At 37.8% G+C, this 20000-nt stretch overlaps 2 protein-coding genes across 2 annotated transcripts in view; one reads left to right on the forward strand and one right to left on the reverse strand.

Moving 5' to 3' along the window:
* The window catches only part of LOC144978689 (ER membrane protein complex subunit 10-like), a 114540-nt gene that overhangs the window by 57668 nt on the left and 36872 nt on the right, over window positions 1–20000 (forward strand). The window lies entirely within an intron of this gene.
* Window positions 1–20000, reverse strand: part of LOC144978688 (putative G-protein coupled receptor B0563.6) — a 62442-nt gene that overhangs the window by 41363 nt on the left and 1079 nt on the right. The gene's annotated exons all lie outside the window — the stretch shown is intronic.

Consider the following 20000-nt stretch of genomic DNA (forward strand, 5'->3'; position numbering starts at 1 on the left):
AATTGGTTGCTCTCTTTCCCCAGGGTCGTCTCAATCCTAGCATACCTCTCTCTATAGATAGAATGAAGTTGATGTCACTCAGCTCTTTGTTATTGCTTTTTTTTGCCATCCGCGTTTATGAGTAATTCTCACTAAACTGTATTAACCAAACTATAAACGATCATGGTTACACAAAGTTGTGTATGTTGGTCCGTTATACTTCTGGATGGCAATGCTGTGAGCTTCTTAGCCAAGCGCATACTATCTATTCAGGCCTACTCTGAATAAAAAAACGTTTGTAAAAATTTTGGCCAGAAAACTCGTCCTTCAAATATCGATCGATTATGACCCTCGTGTTGGCTAACTAAAAATCCTTAAACCCCTGGGGACTTCTCCCATTCCCGGGTCTTGAGAGTTTTTGACTCGAAATGATGGTTATTTTAATCGATATCGAAATATGAAGGAAGAGTTTTCTGACCAAAATTTTAAAAACGTGTTTTGTTTTTGGGTTTTTGGGTTTTCCGGAGTACGGCTCTTTATCTGCCTATGCCTTCTAGCGTTCTGCTGCTGTTGAGAGAGTGATATTGAATACTGCTACTGCTGATGCCCTGTCGTATCGTAGCCATCGTTAAGTTAGTTATAGCCTGACACTGAAACCCCAAAAAAGACTGGCATTTATTTTGACGTCATTATTTGGTTTTTGCACCGCCTAGTGAGTTGTCGTTGGTAGAGCTCAAGGAAACAAGTGATTCCATTGGATGAACTATTGAATACAACTCACGATTTGTTTTCTTTTGTGGCAAAAGACTGGCATTTTGACGTCATTTTTTGGTCAGTGTCAGGATGTAGATAGTTTGAAGATGACGTCACTCAGGTCTTTGTTATTGTTTTTTTTTTTTTTTTTTGCCATCCGCGTTTATGAGTAATGCACACTGAACTGTATTAACCCGACTATAAACGTTCATGGATACACACAGTTTTGTGTGTTTGTCCGTTATACTTCCGGATGGCAATGTTATGAGCTTCTCAGCCAAGCGCATACTATCTATAAGTTCACGATGGCTACGGTCGTACACCGATAAAAAAAAAAAAAAAAAAAAAAATACAAAAAACAAATTGACCTCCTATATAGCACAAAATCCACTAAATGTGTTCAAAGGGCTTTACAAAGGGTCCTTGACTATCAGCAACTTGTAACATGTAGAACGAGACATGACGCCTATTAGGCGATATTACATTTTTCCCCCGACAAAGTCAACGCTGTTAACGGCCAGGTACTCATTTTACACCTGAGGACGGTGATGGAATGTGAGGCTCGAAATCCAGGACCTTCCGATCCGAAAGCAAGTGTCATACCAAAAGACCACATAGCCGCACCAAAAAAAAAAAAAAAACAAACAAATAAACTTCATATTTTTCATTTTGGCCAGAAGATTTTACCTTGTTTATCGATCGATTGGGGGTCTCGATAGCTCAGTTAGTAGAGCACTGGTTTCACACGCAAAGGGACCAAGATCGATCCCGGATGCAGTCGAGATTTTTTTTTCTTTCTTTTCCGACGCGCCCACCCCCCTGTTCACCCAACAGTGAATGGGTGGCTGAATCTGTTAGATTTGGCGGGAAGTAGCCTTCTTTGCGATAGACTTGCGTCCTACCCAAATGATAGCAAGCATTTACTATTGTCCGGTTCACGCTATAGATTCCGGGATAAACTCCGGCTCCATGGGCCGAATGGCTCTGAAGGACTACTTTTTTTTTTTAAATCGATGGATTAAGACCCCCCCCCCCCCCCCCCCCCCACACACACACACCCACTTGTTAAACATATTAAACCAGACCAGAGACCTATTTGAAGAATTTTTAAAGTTTTCAGTTTTAAACTCATCGTCTTGACTTATCGTCAATATTTGAAGTGATAAAAGAAGAATGTCTTTTGTAATTGTACAAGCAGTTGCTGCTTTTGGTCAAGTCATATTGTCTTCATCCGCCCTTTGCGCAGCCTTTTAACGTGAAACAATCCTCGAAATTAGTCCAATCTCGTTCCGGTTTTTGTTTTGTTTTGTTGGTGTTGTTGTTTTTTTGTTTTTTTTAAAATCATTTATGGTAAATTGGTCGGGTAGAAAATGCGACACCAACTCTTTGGTAAAAAAAAATAAATCAGTATTGATTCTTTGTTAGCTGGCTCGGAGCAAAAGCCGTTTCGTTAAATTTGAAGTAGGGTTGAAAATGGGACACCATCCCCCTCTCTCCTCCCCCCCCCCCCTCCCTCTCTCTCTCTCTCTCTCTCTCTCTTCTCTCTCTCTCCTCTCTCTCTTTCTCTCTCTCTCTCTCTCTCTCTCTCTCCTCTCTCTCTCTCTCTCCTCTCTCTCTCTCTCTCTTCTCTCTCTCTCTCTCTCTCTCTCTCTCTCTCTCTCTCTCTCTCTCTCTCTCTCTCTCTCTCTCTCTCTCTCTCTCCTTCTCTTCTTTCCCATTAGTTTAAATAAATAATCATCTCAAGTAAAGTACTCTGGTTATTAAATGACATTCTTGACATGATGTATAAGGGGGCGTTCAATGTGCAAAGTAGTGTGATGATAATAATAAGTTTTATATCATTTTTTTATTGGAAAATAAATTGGCAATTTCAAATAGGAAATAAAAACATGAAGTGTTCGTTTAATGACATTTTAGAAAACTTTTTTATTTTAAAAATTTAAAAAAAGGAACCTTCAGACTTTAAGCAGTAAATAGAATTAAGAATAGGAAGATAAAAAAAGATAGAACAAGAAAAAAATTGAACAAATTAAAAATCAAAACGAACCTCCCCCCCCCCCCCCCCCCCCCCTTTTTTTTTTTCTCCTTCTCAATAACTACCCAAAACAAACAAATCAAACAAACAAACAGAAAAATAATAAAATAAAATATAAAACAACAATGTCACCAACAATAGGGTATAAATAAAAGAATAAACATTTTTAAAATATACAAAATTCTCTTTATTCCTCCCATAGGGGAAATTTTTCTCTAGGGTCTGTTCCAAGTGAAGACTGGAATAACCCAGGCTTCAGCCGCGGTACAGCGCCTCAAATTGAGCGAGGGCGAGGTAGCTTTCTCAAGGCGACACAGCGCAGCGGCGGGTGATCGAACTCGGTACCTTCCGGGTAGGAAGCAAAGACCGTACTGCTGAGCCAATAAGATTATCTCGGTAGATATTTTACTAAGAGCTTCTTTTTCTCCTAGGTCAGGTTCGAAGTTTAAAATTTAAAAGATTAACAAATCACAAAGATTTTCTTTACCGATGAAAAATGTGAGTCTGAACCTATGTACACTAATTTTATAGATAGTATGAAGTTGACGTCACTCGGGTCCCTTGTTATTGCTTCTTGCCATTCGCGTTTATGAGTAATTCTCACAAAACTGTATTAACCAGACTATAAACGTTCAAGGTTGGTCCGTTATAGATAGTGTGCGCTTGGCTAAGAAACTCACAACATTGCCATCCGGAAGTATAACGTACCAACACACAAAAACTATGTGTAACCGTGAACGTTTATAGTCTGGATAATACAGTATAGTGAGATTTAATCATAAACGCGGAAGGAAAAAAAACAACAAAAAGCCAATAACGAAGACACGAGTGACGTCAATTTCATTCTATCTATGCTTCCGGATGAGAATGTTGTGAGCTTCTTAGCCAAGCGCACACTATCTTTACATCGGTCTGAACAAAAAGAAATCGTCTTAAGAGTGAAAATAATCCGAGTCGCACGTGAGCTGAGAAAATTGGTTGGCCTGCCTAATCTACCATGCTGCGACAAAATTACTTTCTTTTATTATATTTCCATTTTAGCCTGAAACCATGTACTTTAAGTGGCTCACTGTCTGGTAGGGTTACAAAGTGAAATTTGAATTCATAGCCGGAGACTTGCCTCTTTTTAAAATTATCATCATCATCATCATCATCATCATCATCATCATCATCATCATCATCATCATCATCATCATCATCATCATTATATTATTATTATTATTATTATATTATTATTATTATATTATTATTATTATATTATTAATTATTATTATTATTATTATTATTATTATTATTATTATTATTATTATTATTATTATTATTATTATTATTATTATTATTATTATTATATTATATTATTATTATTATTATTATTATTATTATTATTATTATTATTATTATTATTATTATTATTATTATATTATTATTATTATTATTATTATTATTATTTGTTATATTGGTGGATCAGAAGAACGTATTTAAATCCGTAAGGGGCTAAAAGTTCAATTTCGTACCTCTTGACTATTCGGATTTGACATTTATATACTTTTCGCCATCTCTAGATAGTTCAGAGTCAGGAGGTTGTTCTATCACGGCATTCATTAACAAACGTTTTACAAGGGTTTTCTCTACAGTTATTATACTACACCGGGATTTCAAAGTAGAGTCTCCTTATTTAAATAACATAAAATGTGTTTGAAGTGGTGTTCAACTAAAAGGTTGACACGTTTAATGGATGGTTCTTTCTTTCTTTCTTTCTTTCTTTCTTTCTTTCTTTCTTTCTTTCTTTCTTTCTTTCTTTCTTTCTTTCTTTCTTTTTTTTTCATAGAAGATTCTATTACAATAATAGCAATAAATGAATATTGTAATTTCCCTTCATCTCCTCCTCCTCCTTCTCCTCTGCTTCCTTCTACTTCTCATCCTCCTCCTCGTCCTCCTCCTCGTCCTCCTGTCCTCTGCCTCCTTCTCCTCCTTCTCCTTCTTCTTCTTCTTCTTCTTCTTCTCCTTCTCTTTCTCCTTCTCCTTCTTCTTCTTCTTCTTCTTCTTCTTCTTCTTCTTCTTTTTTCTTCTTCTTTCTTCTCTTTCTTTCTTTTCACTTCTTCTTCTTCTTCTTCTTCTTCTTCTTCTTCTTCATCATCATCATCTTCTTTCTTCATTTCTTTCCCTTCTCTGTTCCTTTCTTTCACAACCTTCTCTCACATCATCAAGCTGGACATAGATACGTGTCGCACGGCTTCCATGATGCAGCAGAAATAAGATACAGAACGAACGAGATACAACAGAGGGTGAATAATAATAATAATAATAATAATAATAATAATAATAATAATAATAATAATAATAATAATAATAATAATAATAATAATAATGATATAGATGAGATGATGATGATGATGATGATGATGATGATGATGATGATGATGATGATGATGATATAATAATAATAATTAATAATAATAATAATAATAATAATAATAATAATTAATAATAATAATAATAATAATAATAATAATAATAATAATAAATAATATAATATAATAATAATAATAATAATAAGATATAATAATGATAATAATAATAATAATAATAATAATAATAATAATAATAATAATAATAATAATAATAATAATAATAATAATAAATGATAATGATAATAATTCCCTTTATTTATCCCTAAAGGGACATTTTTTCAAGGGAAGACTGGAATAACCCAGGCGTCAGCCGCAGTGCAACGCAGCAAAATGAGCTAGGGTTAGGTGACTCGCTTAAGGCCACACAGCGCGGCGGGTAGTCGAATTCGGTACCTTTGAAGCAAAGACCATACCGCTGAACCACGCTGTTCCATGTTCATGTTCGTTTTAGGTCGTTTTATTGTCATGCCCCCCCCCCCCCCCCCCCCCCCCGGGGGCATAGCCAGGGCTTTTATTTCGGGGATATAAAATGGAATCTTTTTTTTTTTTTCTTTCCTCCGTTGTCATGGATTAAATGCCATCTGGGAGTGAGATTGGAAAACGGTGTATCCACTTTCGTGTCATTGATGGGAGAAAATCTGATAAGACGGAATGAGGTCAAACAGTTAAGAAAACTGCCAAGCAAAGTGTCTTAGATGGAGCATGGTTTGCCGGGTAGGGTTTTGTTTTTTTTTGCACCCCCCCCCCCCCCCCCAAATCCCCCTTCACAGTGAAGACATTAAACAGGCAGAGAGTAATGCCGCGATTTAAAAGGATAAAAATTACGAAATATCAATATTCACAAAAGATGTGACAGTATGGCTCAGCGGTACGCCCTTTGCTTCGTACACAAAAGGTACCGAGTTCGATCACCCACCGCGCTGTGTGGCCTTGAGCCAGTCACTTCGTCCGAGCTCACTTTGCAGTGCTGCACTGCGGCTGACGCCTGGGTTATTCCGGTCTATGCTTGGAATAGATCCTAAAAGACAACTTTCCCCATGGGGGTGAATAAAGGTAATGTTATTTATTTATTTTTATTTTTAATTTCAAGAGAGATTATCAAGTTCACCTAAAAATCAATGTATCTGTTTGGGGAGGGACAAACAAAAAGAAAATTTTAAAGAAAGTGAGATAATTTTCTTAAATAAATAATATTGATAATAAATGTTTGAATATCATCATCATCATCATCATAATCATCAGCAACAACAATAATAACACGCCTACAAAACAAATCGTACTTGCGAAAATTTCGAAATTGATTTTTTTTTTTCGATTCCCAACATGACATAAAAAATGCAAATTACCCATTCTCATTTTCTCTTTTATTATTAAGCATTATATTCAGCCATTTTCGGAAACATTTTTGAGGCAAAGAAGTCCCAAGTTTGTCTGAATATGTCTGATAAGCCAAGGCTGTACCGTGCGTACGGATTCTGAATTCAAAGTACGGCCAGATCGAAAGTGTGATATGTCTGTCGTACGTTACTATAATCTATGCATAAGTAATGATATCTATATAAAAATCCACCCCTGCTTGATATTGTGTGTGTCTGGAATTATGAATAATGAATGTCCTGTAATATCAGCATGGGAATTTGCATGTTTATTGCAAGATTTCCCTTTCTGTATGAAGACTACAGTGAGTTACGAAGTGCTAAAAAATAGAATTATTGGGGATTTGGGGGGGGGGGGGGGGGTTGTTTTTTTTTTCTTCTAACAATACCATGCGAATGAAAAGATTCACTTTTTTTTTGCCACATTGACTGAGGGATACCTCATAATATTGTTGCTATTATCCGTGCTGATGGTGACAAAAAGTGAAAAAGTAGTGAAAATGTTGAACGATTTCCTTTAAGCCCCATTTTTACTGCACTAAACCCCACTTATAGAGCAATAGAGATGATAGACTACCATTTATACTCAAGCTAACTTCTGGAGAGTGGGAAACTGCACATGTGTGTTCTACCACACATCAACTCTCTCATTGCTAGCACATTGTTTCGAGAAAATGTAATTTTTAAAAGGAGGAAATTCCTCCTCTGGACTCCAAAATCGCGGATTTCCGCGGATCCGAGGAAAACCATCATCACTGTATTATTATACCATACAAGAAAACGAGTGTTGGGTAGTTTTGTGCTGAACACCATTTAAAAAATTTAAATATTTATTAAAACATTGGAAATAATATTTGATTTCTGGTTGCTGCAGGGTTTCGTTTTAGTTCGGATTTTCCTCATTCGTTTGTCTGTTTCGTTTCAATCATTCACTCTTTTATTTTCACATGATTGTTTGTTTTTGTTATTAGCCGCAGGTCTGTGAATATTCGGTCAACCCCATTTAGATATCAAGGTAGATTTAAAAAGAGTCTCGAACATTCTATAGCTTTCATGATGCCGTGACCTAGATACTTATATAGATAGTTCGAAGTTGACGTCACTCAGGTCTTTGTTATTGTTTTTTTTTTTTTGTTGCCATCCGCGTTTATGAGTAACTTTCACTAAACTGTATTAACCTGACTATAAACGATCATGGTTACACAAAGTTTTGTGTGTTGGTCCGTTATACTTCCGGATGGCAATGTTGTGAACTCCTAAGCCATGCGCATACTATCTATTTGGTCTTGTGGTATGACTCTCGCTTTCGGATCGGAAGGACCTGGGTTCGACCCTCGCTCGGCGCATAGTTGAGTCCTTGGAGAAGGCTCTGTACTAACATTCTCTCACCGTACTCAAGTGTAAAATGTGTACCTGGCTGTTAAAAGCGTCGTCTCTTTCCGAAAAAACATTTGTAATATCGCTGAACAGGCGTCATGTCCCGTCCTAGATGTTAAATGTTGCTATTGACCAGGGACTCCTTGTAAAGCGCTTTGAGCTCGTTGAGTGGATATTGCGCAATATAAAAGCGCAATTGTTTGTTGTAATTGGATTCAGTAGTCTGATGTCACGCGCCCGGCAACGGCGGCCATCTTGATTCTAAACAAAGAAAATCATTACTTTTTATTCTTCATGCTGGTTAGAACTTTTCATTCCCTTTTCATATGACTTGTGATCAGAATGTGTAAAAGTCAAAACATGATCAAATTGATGGGTTTTTTTTCCCTCTGGATACGCGTTTAAACTCGCCGGAGAAATATTTCATTACGGCGTCCGCCATTGTTCCGATAGTTTAGAGCCAGTGTTACTAAGTTAACGTACGTCATTAGGAAGGAAGTGACGTTACGACTGTTGAAGACTATTGTGTATATTATGTGTAAGTGTGTGTGTGTGTATGTGTGTTTTTGCGTTTGTGAGTTTGTTGGGTGTGGGTGTGTTTCAGAGTATGACGGAATACGTCAATAGATAGTTCGAAGATGACGTCACTTTTGTCTTTTTTATTGTTTTTTTGCCATCCGCGTTTCTGAGTAAGGCTCACTGAACTGTATTAACTCGACTATAAACTTTCATGGATACAAACAGATTTGTGTGTTGGTCCGTTATACTTCCGGATGGCAATGTTATGAGGTTCTTAGCCAAGCGCATACTATCTATAGATAGTTCGAAGATGACCTCACTCAGGTCTTTGTTATTGTTTTTGCCATCCACGTTTATGAGTAATGCTCACTTAACTCTATTAACCTGACTATAAACGTTCATGGATACACACAGTTTTGTGTGTTGGTCCGTTATACTTCCGGATGGCAATGTTATGAGCTTCTTAGCCAAGCGCATACTATCTATAGCATTATTTACATCGTTTTGTCCTTCCTCATGTTCTACAATATAATATAATGGTTGCCATATTGATAATGCTGTCTTGTTATTTATATAGTATGAATGAATACTTCCTGGTGCTTGATATTAATATTGATGGTTGGTGTAAAGATATCTGGGTCGAGAGTTTTAGGAGAGATAGCCGAGGGGGTAAGCCATCCAGCTTGGGCAAACATAGTTGGTTGTTTAAAAATAATAAAATGAATGAATTCGACCTTTCGGTGATCATTGTTATTGTTTTCATGTGTGACTAGTTATCACACGATTTTCTGGATCGTATTATATAATAACGTTTAACGTTTATTATAACGTTTAAGTTTACACTTATATTTTTGTGTTGGTTTAATCACCAAGTGGTAGAACAGTGGGTATTTTACTTAGGCACATACCATCGATAGCAAAATATATATATATATATAGTTTCCGATGTTAACCAATCACTACCATTGTTTACATTATGACGACTGTCCGAGAGGCGTGGTTTATGTGTTTATTGATTATGCGATCTTGTTATGTATAGTATGAATACTTCCTGGCGCTTGATATTAATATTTATGGTTGGTGTAAGGATATCTGGGTTGAGCGTTTTAGGAGAGATGGTCAAGTGGATAAAGCATTGCTTTAACATTCGGATAACCCTGATTTGAGCTTCACTGTCTTCATCTCGTTTGTCTTCACAGGGAAGAAGGGAGCATAGTAGCCACATGTTGTGAAAACTGTTCACTATTATGGTCGCCGTTGTCGAGAGTCCGTTAGTGAGAGAGAATGAAGATAAAGGAATGTTATGTAATATGACGGCTTGAGGAAGCAAAATGTTTTACTTAAATTAAGGTTATTCCTAATCTACATCACCACCTCTATTGATGCCGATACTAAGCTGTGAGAAGCTGTCGGCTGTAAAAAGTAATTATATATATATATATATATAATATAACAGCTTTGAAAAATACCAAAATACCAACCACGAAACGTCTTGGTCTCAAACCTTTTTTCCAGCCAATAAACAAAAACAATAAAAACCTTAACCATCTTACAGCAAAATCGTCACATTTTTTACGACACAATATACATTTTTTCTTATTCATATTTATTGTGTACATCACAATGATCTGTGTTTGAATAATAAGAACATAAAGTTGTTTTGTAGAGAGATTGTTTGAGTTTAAAAAATCAATTTTTCTGCTGGGTAAGCCTTCCATTTTGGGAAAATACTGAAAGGGATCGGTAAGGAGAGAGTTAATACATCACTTAAAATCTGCTTAGATAGCAGAGAAATTTTGTTTTTACTTGCAGACAGCCACGCCATGATAACCTCGCGAAGTCCCAGGGGTTTTGCCAAATTGAGTGTCATTTAAATTGATCGATATTTGAAGGACGAGCTTTCTGGCCAAATTTTAAAATAAGCATTTGTCCAGAGTACGACAGTTAACTGGTTAAAATATGTACTCTCTCTCTCTCTCTCTCTCTCTCTCTCTCTCTCTCTCTCTCTCTCTCTTTCTCTCTCTCTCTCTCTCTCTCTCTCTCTCTCTCTCTCTCTGCCGATGAAATGCCGTGGAGATATCGCTTTTGGGAAATAGATTCAATTTACTTTCTCAGCGGGGCCTCGGATCGTAATCGTTATTATCTTGAAATAGATAGAATGCAGTTGACACCATACACTGTTGTCGTTTTCATTTATACAGATAATTATGTTATTGGATCTCACTATAGTGACAATGGGAGCGATCTATATTCATGTTTTCGTCCAACCGAGTCATCAATCACATGGTTTGTTGCTGTCCAACGATTGGATATTTCTTAACAAATATAAACACGCTGCTTTGTTTATGAAAGTTGTAAACGTGCACATGTGTCAAGCTGAAGAAAATGACCTATCGTGATGTTAGATATTTCAAAAGCTGTGAATACTTTTCACTATATATAAGGGTCACTTTGAGCACATTTTCAATGTGACCAATGACCTCGAGCACATAGAAAAGGAATATAGATCGTGCCCATTTGTATTAAAAACATACCGATAAACCGAAATTGGGGGCCACCGAAATTTTGAACTCTTTTCACGAGTTTATTGCAAAAGCTTTATCGGGGCGGGCAACAGTTCCGGACTTGTATAGATAGTTCGAAGATGACGTCACTCAGGTCTTTGTTATTGTTTTTTGCCATCCGTGTTTATGAGTAATGCTCACTGAACTGTGTTAATTGGACTATAAACGTTCATGGATACACACAGTTTTGTGTGTTGGTCCGTTATACTTCCGGATGGCAATGTTATGAGCTTCTTAGCTAAGCGCATACTATCTATATCTGTCTGCTCAAAATCTGGACGCCCCACAATTTTGGCTTGTAACTAAAACCCCATTCTGAATACCAAACCCCTGTTGTTTCACTTTGAGGAGCCTGCCGTTTTCATCAAAATAGCTTACGATTGATTGTGAAATCAATCAACATTATGACTTATTCTTTACAGGTCAGTTTTTTATTGACCTTCTAACTAAACTTGGCAATATCTCAGTTCAAACTTTTTCACCATCCAACTGATTATGTCATTCACTGTAACATATAGATAGTATGCGCTTGGTTAAGAAGCTCATAACATTGGCATCCGGAAGTACAACGGACCAACACAAAACTGTGTATCCATGAACGTTTATAGTCAGGTTAATACAGTTCAGTGAGCATTACTCATAAACGCGGATGGCAAAAAACAATAACAAAGATCTGAATGACGTCATCTTCGAACTATCTATAGGTAAAAAGAATGTGTTTTAACCAGTAACTGCCGTGTTCTGGGAAATCATGTTCTTCCAAAAAAATTTGGCTAGAAAAGTCGTCTTTCAATTATCTATCGATTTAAATGACCCTCATCTCGACAAAAACTCTCAAACCTGGGAGTTGCGAAATCTTCCTTCAGTCCCAGGTTTGAATGTTTTCGCCAAGACGAGGGTCATTTAAATCGATCGATATTTCAAGAACGGGTTTTCTGGCCAAATTTTTAAATACGTGTTTTCCAGAGGGCGGCAGTAAAACTGGTTAAGAAGGGTCAACTAGCAGCTGCCTTTTCAATCATAACCCTCGGCAGAGATTTAAAAGCTGGCGAGTACCCAATCTAGACTTTGATTGACGCTTGCTTTTGGTACGTCAGGAGGGGGAGGAGGTGATGAAATACACCTCGCGTTCAACGAACTCTTTGTAGGTATCTAACTTTTATTTTTTTCCCCATAAAACGTATTATGCTGCCGCATACCTACAAAACATCTTTTATGAAAATATAAAGTTAATGGCGGGATTCTTTTACTTATTATTATATATAGATTAACCCTCTCCTTACAACCTACAGCAAAATCGTCACATATACATTTTTTCTTATTCTGATTTATTTTGTACATCACAAACTTTGATCTTTGTTTAATTAATAAGATGATAAAGTTGTTTTGTAGAGAGATTGTTTGAGATTTAAAAATCCATTTTTCTGCTGGGTAAGACTGCCTGTTTTGAGAAAATACTGAAAATCATCGGTAAGGAGAGAGTTAAACGAACGCCTAATTGTCAAAAAGTCTAAAAACAAAGGCCTCAAAGAAGTCTTAAGAATTTATAATAATACAGGGTCATCGTAATCAATCGAATTATGAAGACAAGGATTTGTGGCCAAAATAATTTTAAAGAGCGCTTTGTCATGTCACGGCTGTGTGTGTGTGGACGTAGGTGGAGATGGGCATTGTGGAGTTTCGTTTATTTACCAACCAGTCTTCTTGATTTTTCTATCTCACAATAATAGGATTCAATAGTCTGATGTCACGCCCGCCCAGCAACCAGTAGCTTGGTTCTAGACAAAGAAAACCGGTACTTTTTATTCTTCATGCTGGCTAGAACTTTGTCACATATCATGTGATCAGAATGTATAAAAGTCAAAACATGGTCAGGTTTATAATGTTTTTCTCCTCTGGATACACTTTTAGGCTCATCGGAGAAGTATGTTCATAGGGCGTCCGCCATTTCTCCGATAGTTTAGAACCAGTTACTAAGTTACGATGCGTCACTACGAGGGAAGTGACGTCACGACTGTTAAAGCGCAATGTTTTCTTCTTCCTTCTCATCCTCCTCTTCCTTCTCTTCCTCATCCATCATTTATGACACATTTTAGACAGTAAGCATATATTGCTGCACGGGTGACAAATTCCGTCAGAAATGACCGATTACTCCATTAATTTCAAACTGCAGCACCGTTGGCAAAGTGCGTTGTTTAATAACAAATTGCACATCTAGTGACGGCAGTTGAAGCGCTGAGGAGCTTATTATGCATCGATGATGATAACGTGTTTGTGGACAAGGATCGACATTGATGGCAAATAGTCGATAAGATTTACTGGGAATTTCCTCCATTGCCGCCATCCTCTTTTAAGAAAAAAATATATGACACACACATACACACACACACACACACACATATATATATATATATATATATATATATATATATATATATATAAGAGAAAAGAGAGAGGAGAGAGAGAGAAGAGAGTGAGAGTGAGAGAGAGAACGAGAGAGAGAGCGAGGGGGGGACAAGAGATAGAGAGGGGGAGAGAGAGACACACATAAAGAGAGAGCGAGAGAAAGGGAGAGAGAAGAGAGAGGAGAGAGAGAGAGAGAGAGAGAGAGAGAGAGAGAGAGAGAGAGAGAGAGAGAGAGAGAGAGAGAGAGAGAGAGAGAGCGTTGCACGTACACATTTAATATATTTAATTCCTCCATCACTGTCAATGAGTACACAGTGTGGCACGTACAAGTCACACCCAATACTCTGTCGTACTCTGGAAAAAAAATAACCATATTTTAAAATTTGGCCAGAAAACTCGTCCTTCAAATAAATATCGATCGATTTAAATTACCCTCTTCTTGGCAAATAAAACTCAAATATGGGACTTCGCGAAGTCTCAGGTTTGAGAGTATGTGTGTTTTTGTCCAAGATGAGGGTCATTTAAATCGATCGGTATTAAATATTCGAAGGACGAGTTTTCTGGCCAAATTTTAAAATATGGGTTTTTCCAGAGTAGCCTACGGCAGTACTGGAATTAATGATTGTGTCATGCGATAACCTCGTTTACAAAACTGTGTCGGTGACTTTGAGGCAAAACAAAAAGAAGAGAGAAAAAAAGATTAAAGGGAATTTAAAGTTGAATTGATCAGAGGGATGATATTTAATTAATTTTTTTTTTTAATTAGATTTTTTTTTTTTACAATGTATGAGACCATAATATTATTATCGCCCTCAATAAATAGAACAAATTATTCATATTGATGATATGCGTTTTGGTAAAATACTCACAATATCCGCCAGCCTGGTATCACGTACCATCACACAAAAAACTATGTGTAACCTCGAACGTTTATGATGGTCTGATTGATATAATTTATTGAGAAATAATCACCGAAATGGATGTCTAAAAAGATATATAAAGAGCTGAGTGACTTCAATTTTGTTCCTTCTAATCGATAAATTCGATTGCCCTCTATCTACGTGTGAGTCCGGCATAATACCATCGTGATGCGGCGGGTCGTATCGTAGTCATCGTTAACTCATAGCCTGACACTGACCAAAAAATGACGTCAAAATGCCAGTCTTTGGCCACAAAAGAAAACAAGTCGTGAGTTGTATTCAATAGTTCAACCAATGGGACCACGACGTTTCCACGAGCGCTACTAACGACAACTTACTAGGCGGTGCAAAAACTAAATAATGACGTCAAACTGCCAGTCCTTTTGGATTTCAGTGTCAGGCTGTAACTTAGCGATGGCTACGGTCGTATGTAATAGAACGAAAATTGACGTCCCTCCGCTCTTTGTTCTTGTTTTTTAGACAGCCTTTTAAATGATCAGTTCTCACTAAATTCTATCAGACTTTAAACGTTTAAGTTTTACCATAGTTTCATATGTTGGTACGTTATGATATGACATGGAACGAGATAAAAAAAGGTAGCTCAGGATAGAGAAGGATGGAAACTGTCCGTGGCTTATACCCTGACCCAGGGTGAAAAAGGCAATAATGAAGATGATGTTATATCCGGCTGGCGGAAGTTATGCTTGTTTTACCCAAACGCATAGCACTGATAGGTATATTCGTCCTTGGCAGATAAAACCCCCTGGGGTTGTTAACCAATCGATCTATGCATTATACACGAACCCTGACACCATTCGACTCGCTGTTCAGTGTTGCCGTCACACTGGGGTGACTTGCATCACGGAGTAGTGACTGCATCACGGACGGAGTAGTGACTGCATCACGACAGGGTGTTATAGAAGGAACGAAATTGACGTCCCTCACCTCTTTGTTACTGTTTTTTAGACAACCATTTTAATGACCAGTTTTCACTTAATTCTATCAGTACCATCGTTTTATATGTCGGTACGTTATATCCGACTGGCAGAAGTTATGCGTGTTTTACCCAGATGCATAGCACCAATAGGTAGATTCGTCCTTGGCTGCTGATGAAACCGCCTGGGGTTATTCAATTGAGCTATGGATTATACACGAACCCGTGTCACTATTTAGAGTCACACTCGGTGACTTGTATCACGGACGGCGAGACTGCATCACGACAGGATGATGTAAACATTTACGTTACCACTTTCGTTATCTACTATCCTCTTCTGTCGAATACTAACGAAAGAGTAAAAATGGAGGGGCTTCGTATCACCGGCTTCAGGCAGCCCCTACTGTTTTCTCCTCTTCTGTCGGTAAATTGTGAAAAAGTAGTCTCATAGAGTCTTAAGGTCGATAAAGCCAGGGTGTCCAGATTGATTTATGTATCGTTAAACGGACGGTAGCAATTGCTTCGTACCCTTTAGATAGGACGCTAGCGACTATCGCGGAGTGCTTTCCGTCTGATCTAACAGACTAAGCTACCCAATCATTCCTGGATGGTCAGCGGAGTCAGAAAAAGAAAATAGACTGTAGCTGGTGTTGATATCTTTCTTTCCTTTGCTGTGAAGCTGAAGCAAGCACTCTACCAACTGAGCTGCAGCTATCGAGGCCCTCGTAAACTGACAAAATATATTTTATGATTTCTCGTCAGAGAATTTTTGTTTTCAGTAAAAATATCGTGTGTGTGTGTGTGTGTGTGTGTGTGTGTGTGTGTGTGGTGTGTGTTTGTAAGGTGGGGGGGGGGGGGTCGTTTCCGATAGATGATGTAAGTAAAAGTTTTGTGGTCAAACTTTGTCAGTGTACGGTGACTGCATCAATCTCTTTGCTTGTTGGGGTAGTGCTTTACCGACTGAGCTATCGGAATCATTGTAAACCAACAAAATACCCCTTTCCCCATTTTGTCCAAAGAGCATAATATTTCCAATACTGATCAAGGTGAAATTTCGATAAGTCGGGGACGCGGTTACCCCAGTGGTGTGTGTATGTCAGTGTGTTTGTGTGTGTGTGTGTGTGTTTGTTTTTTTTTTGTTTTTTTTTGGGTGGGAGGGGGGTGGTAATCGTGATAATTGATCGATATTTAAGGAAAAAAGTTTTTTGATCAATTTTTAAAAACAAGTGATTTGCCAGTGGACGGATCAAATAAATATTAAGATTACCATATCATTATTATTTCCGTTTGCCAGAAGTCCGAGCGTACCATAGTATACGGTATTAGTCGCCCTGGTGGACACATGGGGAACGTGTGCCAGTCTGGACGAAATCCAAACACTTTGGTTGTTTGGAGATATATATCCACCCGCTGGATTTAGTGCGTGCCAATGGTCGATCTATATTTAACTTTCCATGTGCTCGAGGTCATTGGTCACATTGCAAAATGTGCTCAAAGTGACCCACTTAGTGAAAAGTGTTCTCACCTATTACATATAATCTAACATCACGATAGGTCATTTTATTCAGCTTGACACATGGGTATGTTTACAACTTTCATAAACAAAGCAGCGTGTTTACATTTGATAAGAAATATCCAATCGTTGGAGAGCAACAAATCATGTGATTGATGACCTGGTTGGACGAAAACATGAATATAGATCGCTCCCATTTTTTCACGTTTTGTTACCAGCGTGATCGTGATCATGATTATCATGTCAAAACAATTCAAAAATCAGCATTCTGCTTGGTAATGTAGTAACGAAGGTAGAATAAAGGGCCCACATGACACGACTCGAGTGCGAAGGAACGACGCTTTAAACTTTTTTTCCACAGGTTTTGCTGATGATGATAATGATGATAACTTTAAACTTGAGCTTTTATTTAGCGCAATATCGTGTTCAAAGCGGCGCTTTACATGGGGTCCCTGACCAACAGCTACTCGTAACATGTAGAACGAGACATGACGCTTGTTAGGCGATATTACAAATTTTTTCCCAACGTAGACAACACTGTTAAAGGCCATTTTACACCCCGAGTACGCTGAAAGAATGTGAGTAAAGAGCCTTTTCCAAAGACGCAACTATGCGCCGAGCGAGGCTCGAACCCAGGATCTTCCGATCCGAAAGCGAGTGTCATACCACTAGACCACATAGCCGCCAATGATGATGATGATGATGATGATGATGATGATGATGATGATGATGATAATGATATACATACCAATATATGTTATAATCATGACAAGAGAAGAAGAAAATGGATTTGAAAATATTGGAAGTCCACAAAAAAAAAAAAAAATTAAAAAATATTCCTTTCCTTCCCTTCAACCCCCCCCCCCCCCCCGCCCCCTTTCTCAAATAAATATAAATATAACATAACAAAAATATATCCAAAAAACAAGAACACAGGAAAAAGTAATCTTGGGTACAACATAATTCTTTAAAAACGGATTAAGAGGTAGACGTCTAAATAACAACTCACGCTGACTGAAGTATCCAAGGAAATAGGTGTGAAGTGTTAAGGAGAAAAATGTGCGGGGAAGGAAGACGCCGGAAGTTCTGAGAAATAAGCTAAGAGAGTTATTTTGTTTTGTTTTGCTTTTATTATTTTTATTTTTTTTCGTTTTTTTTATTTTTTTTTTTTTTTTTTTTTTTTGTTTTTTTTTTTTTAACGAAAGGCGCCACTTTTCATTTGCATTTTTGGTTTTATTGCCAAACTTTATGACGACGAAAACATCTCATAATTTACTTTGAAAATTGCATTGCGATTCTTCAGATCTTTGGGGGGGGGGGGAGGGGGGGGGGGCAGGGGGGAGGGGGGGGTATTTTGATTTTGGTGAAGTATGTTTACAAAGAAAGCTGCATATGTACTACTTAGTTACCAAGATACTTACAGAAGTTTTCAAAGACTTTATTAAGGATAAGTATGCTAGACGAGCCTATACCATAATTTTTCAAATCACTTAGGTTCACTTTCTCTCTGCCGTACTCTGGAAAGACCCATGTTTTAAAATTTGGCCAGAAAACTCGTCCTTCAGATATCGATCGATTTAAATGACCCTCATCTGAGAAAAAAAACAAAAACAAAACAAAAACAAACAATTCCCAACCCTGGGACTTTTTTATTTTCCGAGATGACGGTCATCTAAAGCGATCGATATTTGAAGGACGAGTGTTCGGGCCAAATTTTAAAATTTGATTTTTATTTTTTTTTAGAGTACGGCAGTGAACCATCGGCTCTTGCGTTTTTTTCAAACTGTACACAAGTAACAATTCCATGGCGACATGACGTCATTCAACTGGAAGATGTTGTATTTAGACATCATGAGAGGCGATAAGTTTTTTTTTTTTAATTCTAAAGTTTTAAAAGACTATGAGACTAGTTTTTAAGTTGGTCAGATGGTTATGAATGATGGTATTTGGTTAAGTAAAATGCTCACCTGGTCTGTCCGCCAAAACAACCATAATCAACATACAAAACGATGTGTAATGTTATACGTTTATAATGTTTCTCGTCAGTCGAGAGTTGATCACGTTTTTTTGGCGGTCAAATAATAAGAGCCGGGTGACGTCAACTGCATTCATTCAAAAAAAAAATAATTTTGGAATAAAAGAAGTTGACGTTTCTCAGCTCTTCATTGTCGTTTTGAGACCGTCAGAGTTGTGATTAGTTCTCACCAAATTCTCTCATGACATAATAAAATTGTGTGAAGTAAAAATAAAGGGAGTCAAAATGACTCTTATGAAAGATACAACACAAAGTAAACGACGTTTCGGCCTTTGACCTTCTTCAGGTAAACAAGAAAAGAAAATATACTATATTATAATTGTATTATGGTTTAGACATAATAATGTGTTTGTGTGTGCATGTGTGTGTGTGCACATGAAGGAAAGAGAGAGAGAGAGAGAAAGAGAGAGAGAGAGAGAGAGAGAGAGAGAGAGAGAGAGAGAGAGAGAAGCGGCGGGGGGGGGGGAGGGGGGGGGGACGGAGAGAAATAAAATAAAATTACACCGTTAATTCAGAATCCACGTCATATGTTTGGGTCTTGGCAGGCAGAGCCGTGAGTATTTTACTGATCCACTTTATAATCAATGTTAAACATTTGATTGTTTGTGTGTGTGTGTGTGTGTATGCGTTTCCGTGATCCATCTCGGGGGCAGTCGAGGTTTGTTTATGACCCCCCCCCCCCCTTCCTCCCTCTCCGTCTACCCAGCAGTGATTGAATGCCCGGGTCTGTAAAATCTAGCAGAAAGTACTTTGCGATAGTTTCACGCTATAGATGCCGGGATAAACGGCTTCACGGGCCTAATGGCTCTGACCGTAGCCGTCGTTAAGTTATAGCCTGACACTGAAACCCAAAAAGACTGGCATTTTGACGTCATTATTTGGTTTTTGAACCGCCTAGTGAGTTGTCATTAGTAGTGCTCATGGAAACAAGTGGCCCCATTGGTTGGACTATTGAATACAACTCACGATTTGTTTTCTGTTGTGGCCAAAGACTGGCATTTTGACGTCATTTTTTGGTCAGTGTCAGGCTAAAAGTTAACGATGGCTACGCTCTGACGGACGATTTATGGAGTCAATCGCTCGTTGTCTTCAAAACTTTCGGTGACTCTGTGGCCGCGCCATGTAATGTTAGTAAACGTGCGGCTATGTGGTCAAGTGGTATGACACTCGCTTTCGGA

Source organism: Berghia stephanieae, chromosome 8, assembly GCF_034508935.2.
Source record: "Berghia stephanieae isolate SIO BIC M18660-M18661 chromosome 8, UCSD_Bste_1.3, whole genome shotgun sequence".
Taxonomy (NCBI): Eukaryota; Metazoa; Mollusca; class Gastropoda; order Nudibranchia; family Aeolidiidae; genus Berghia; species Berghia stephanieae.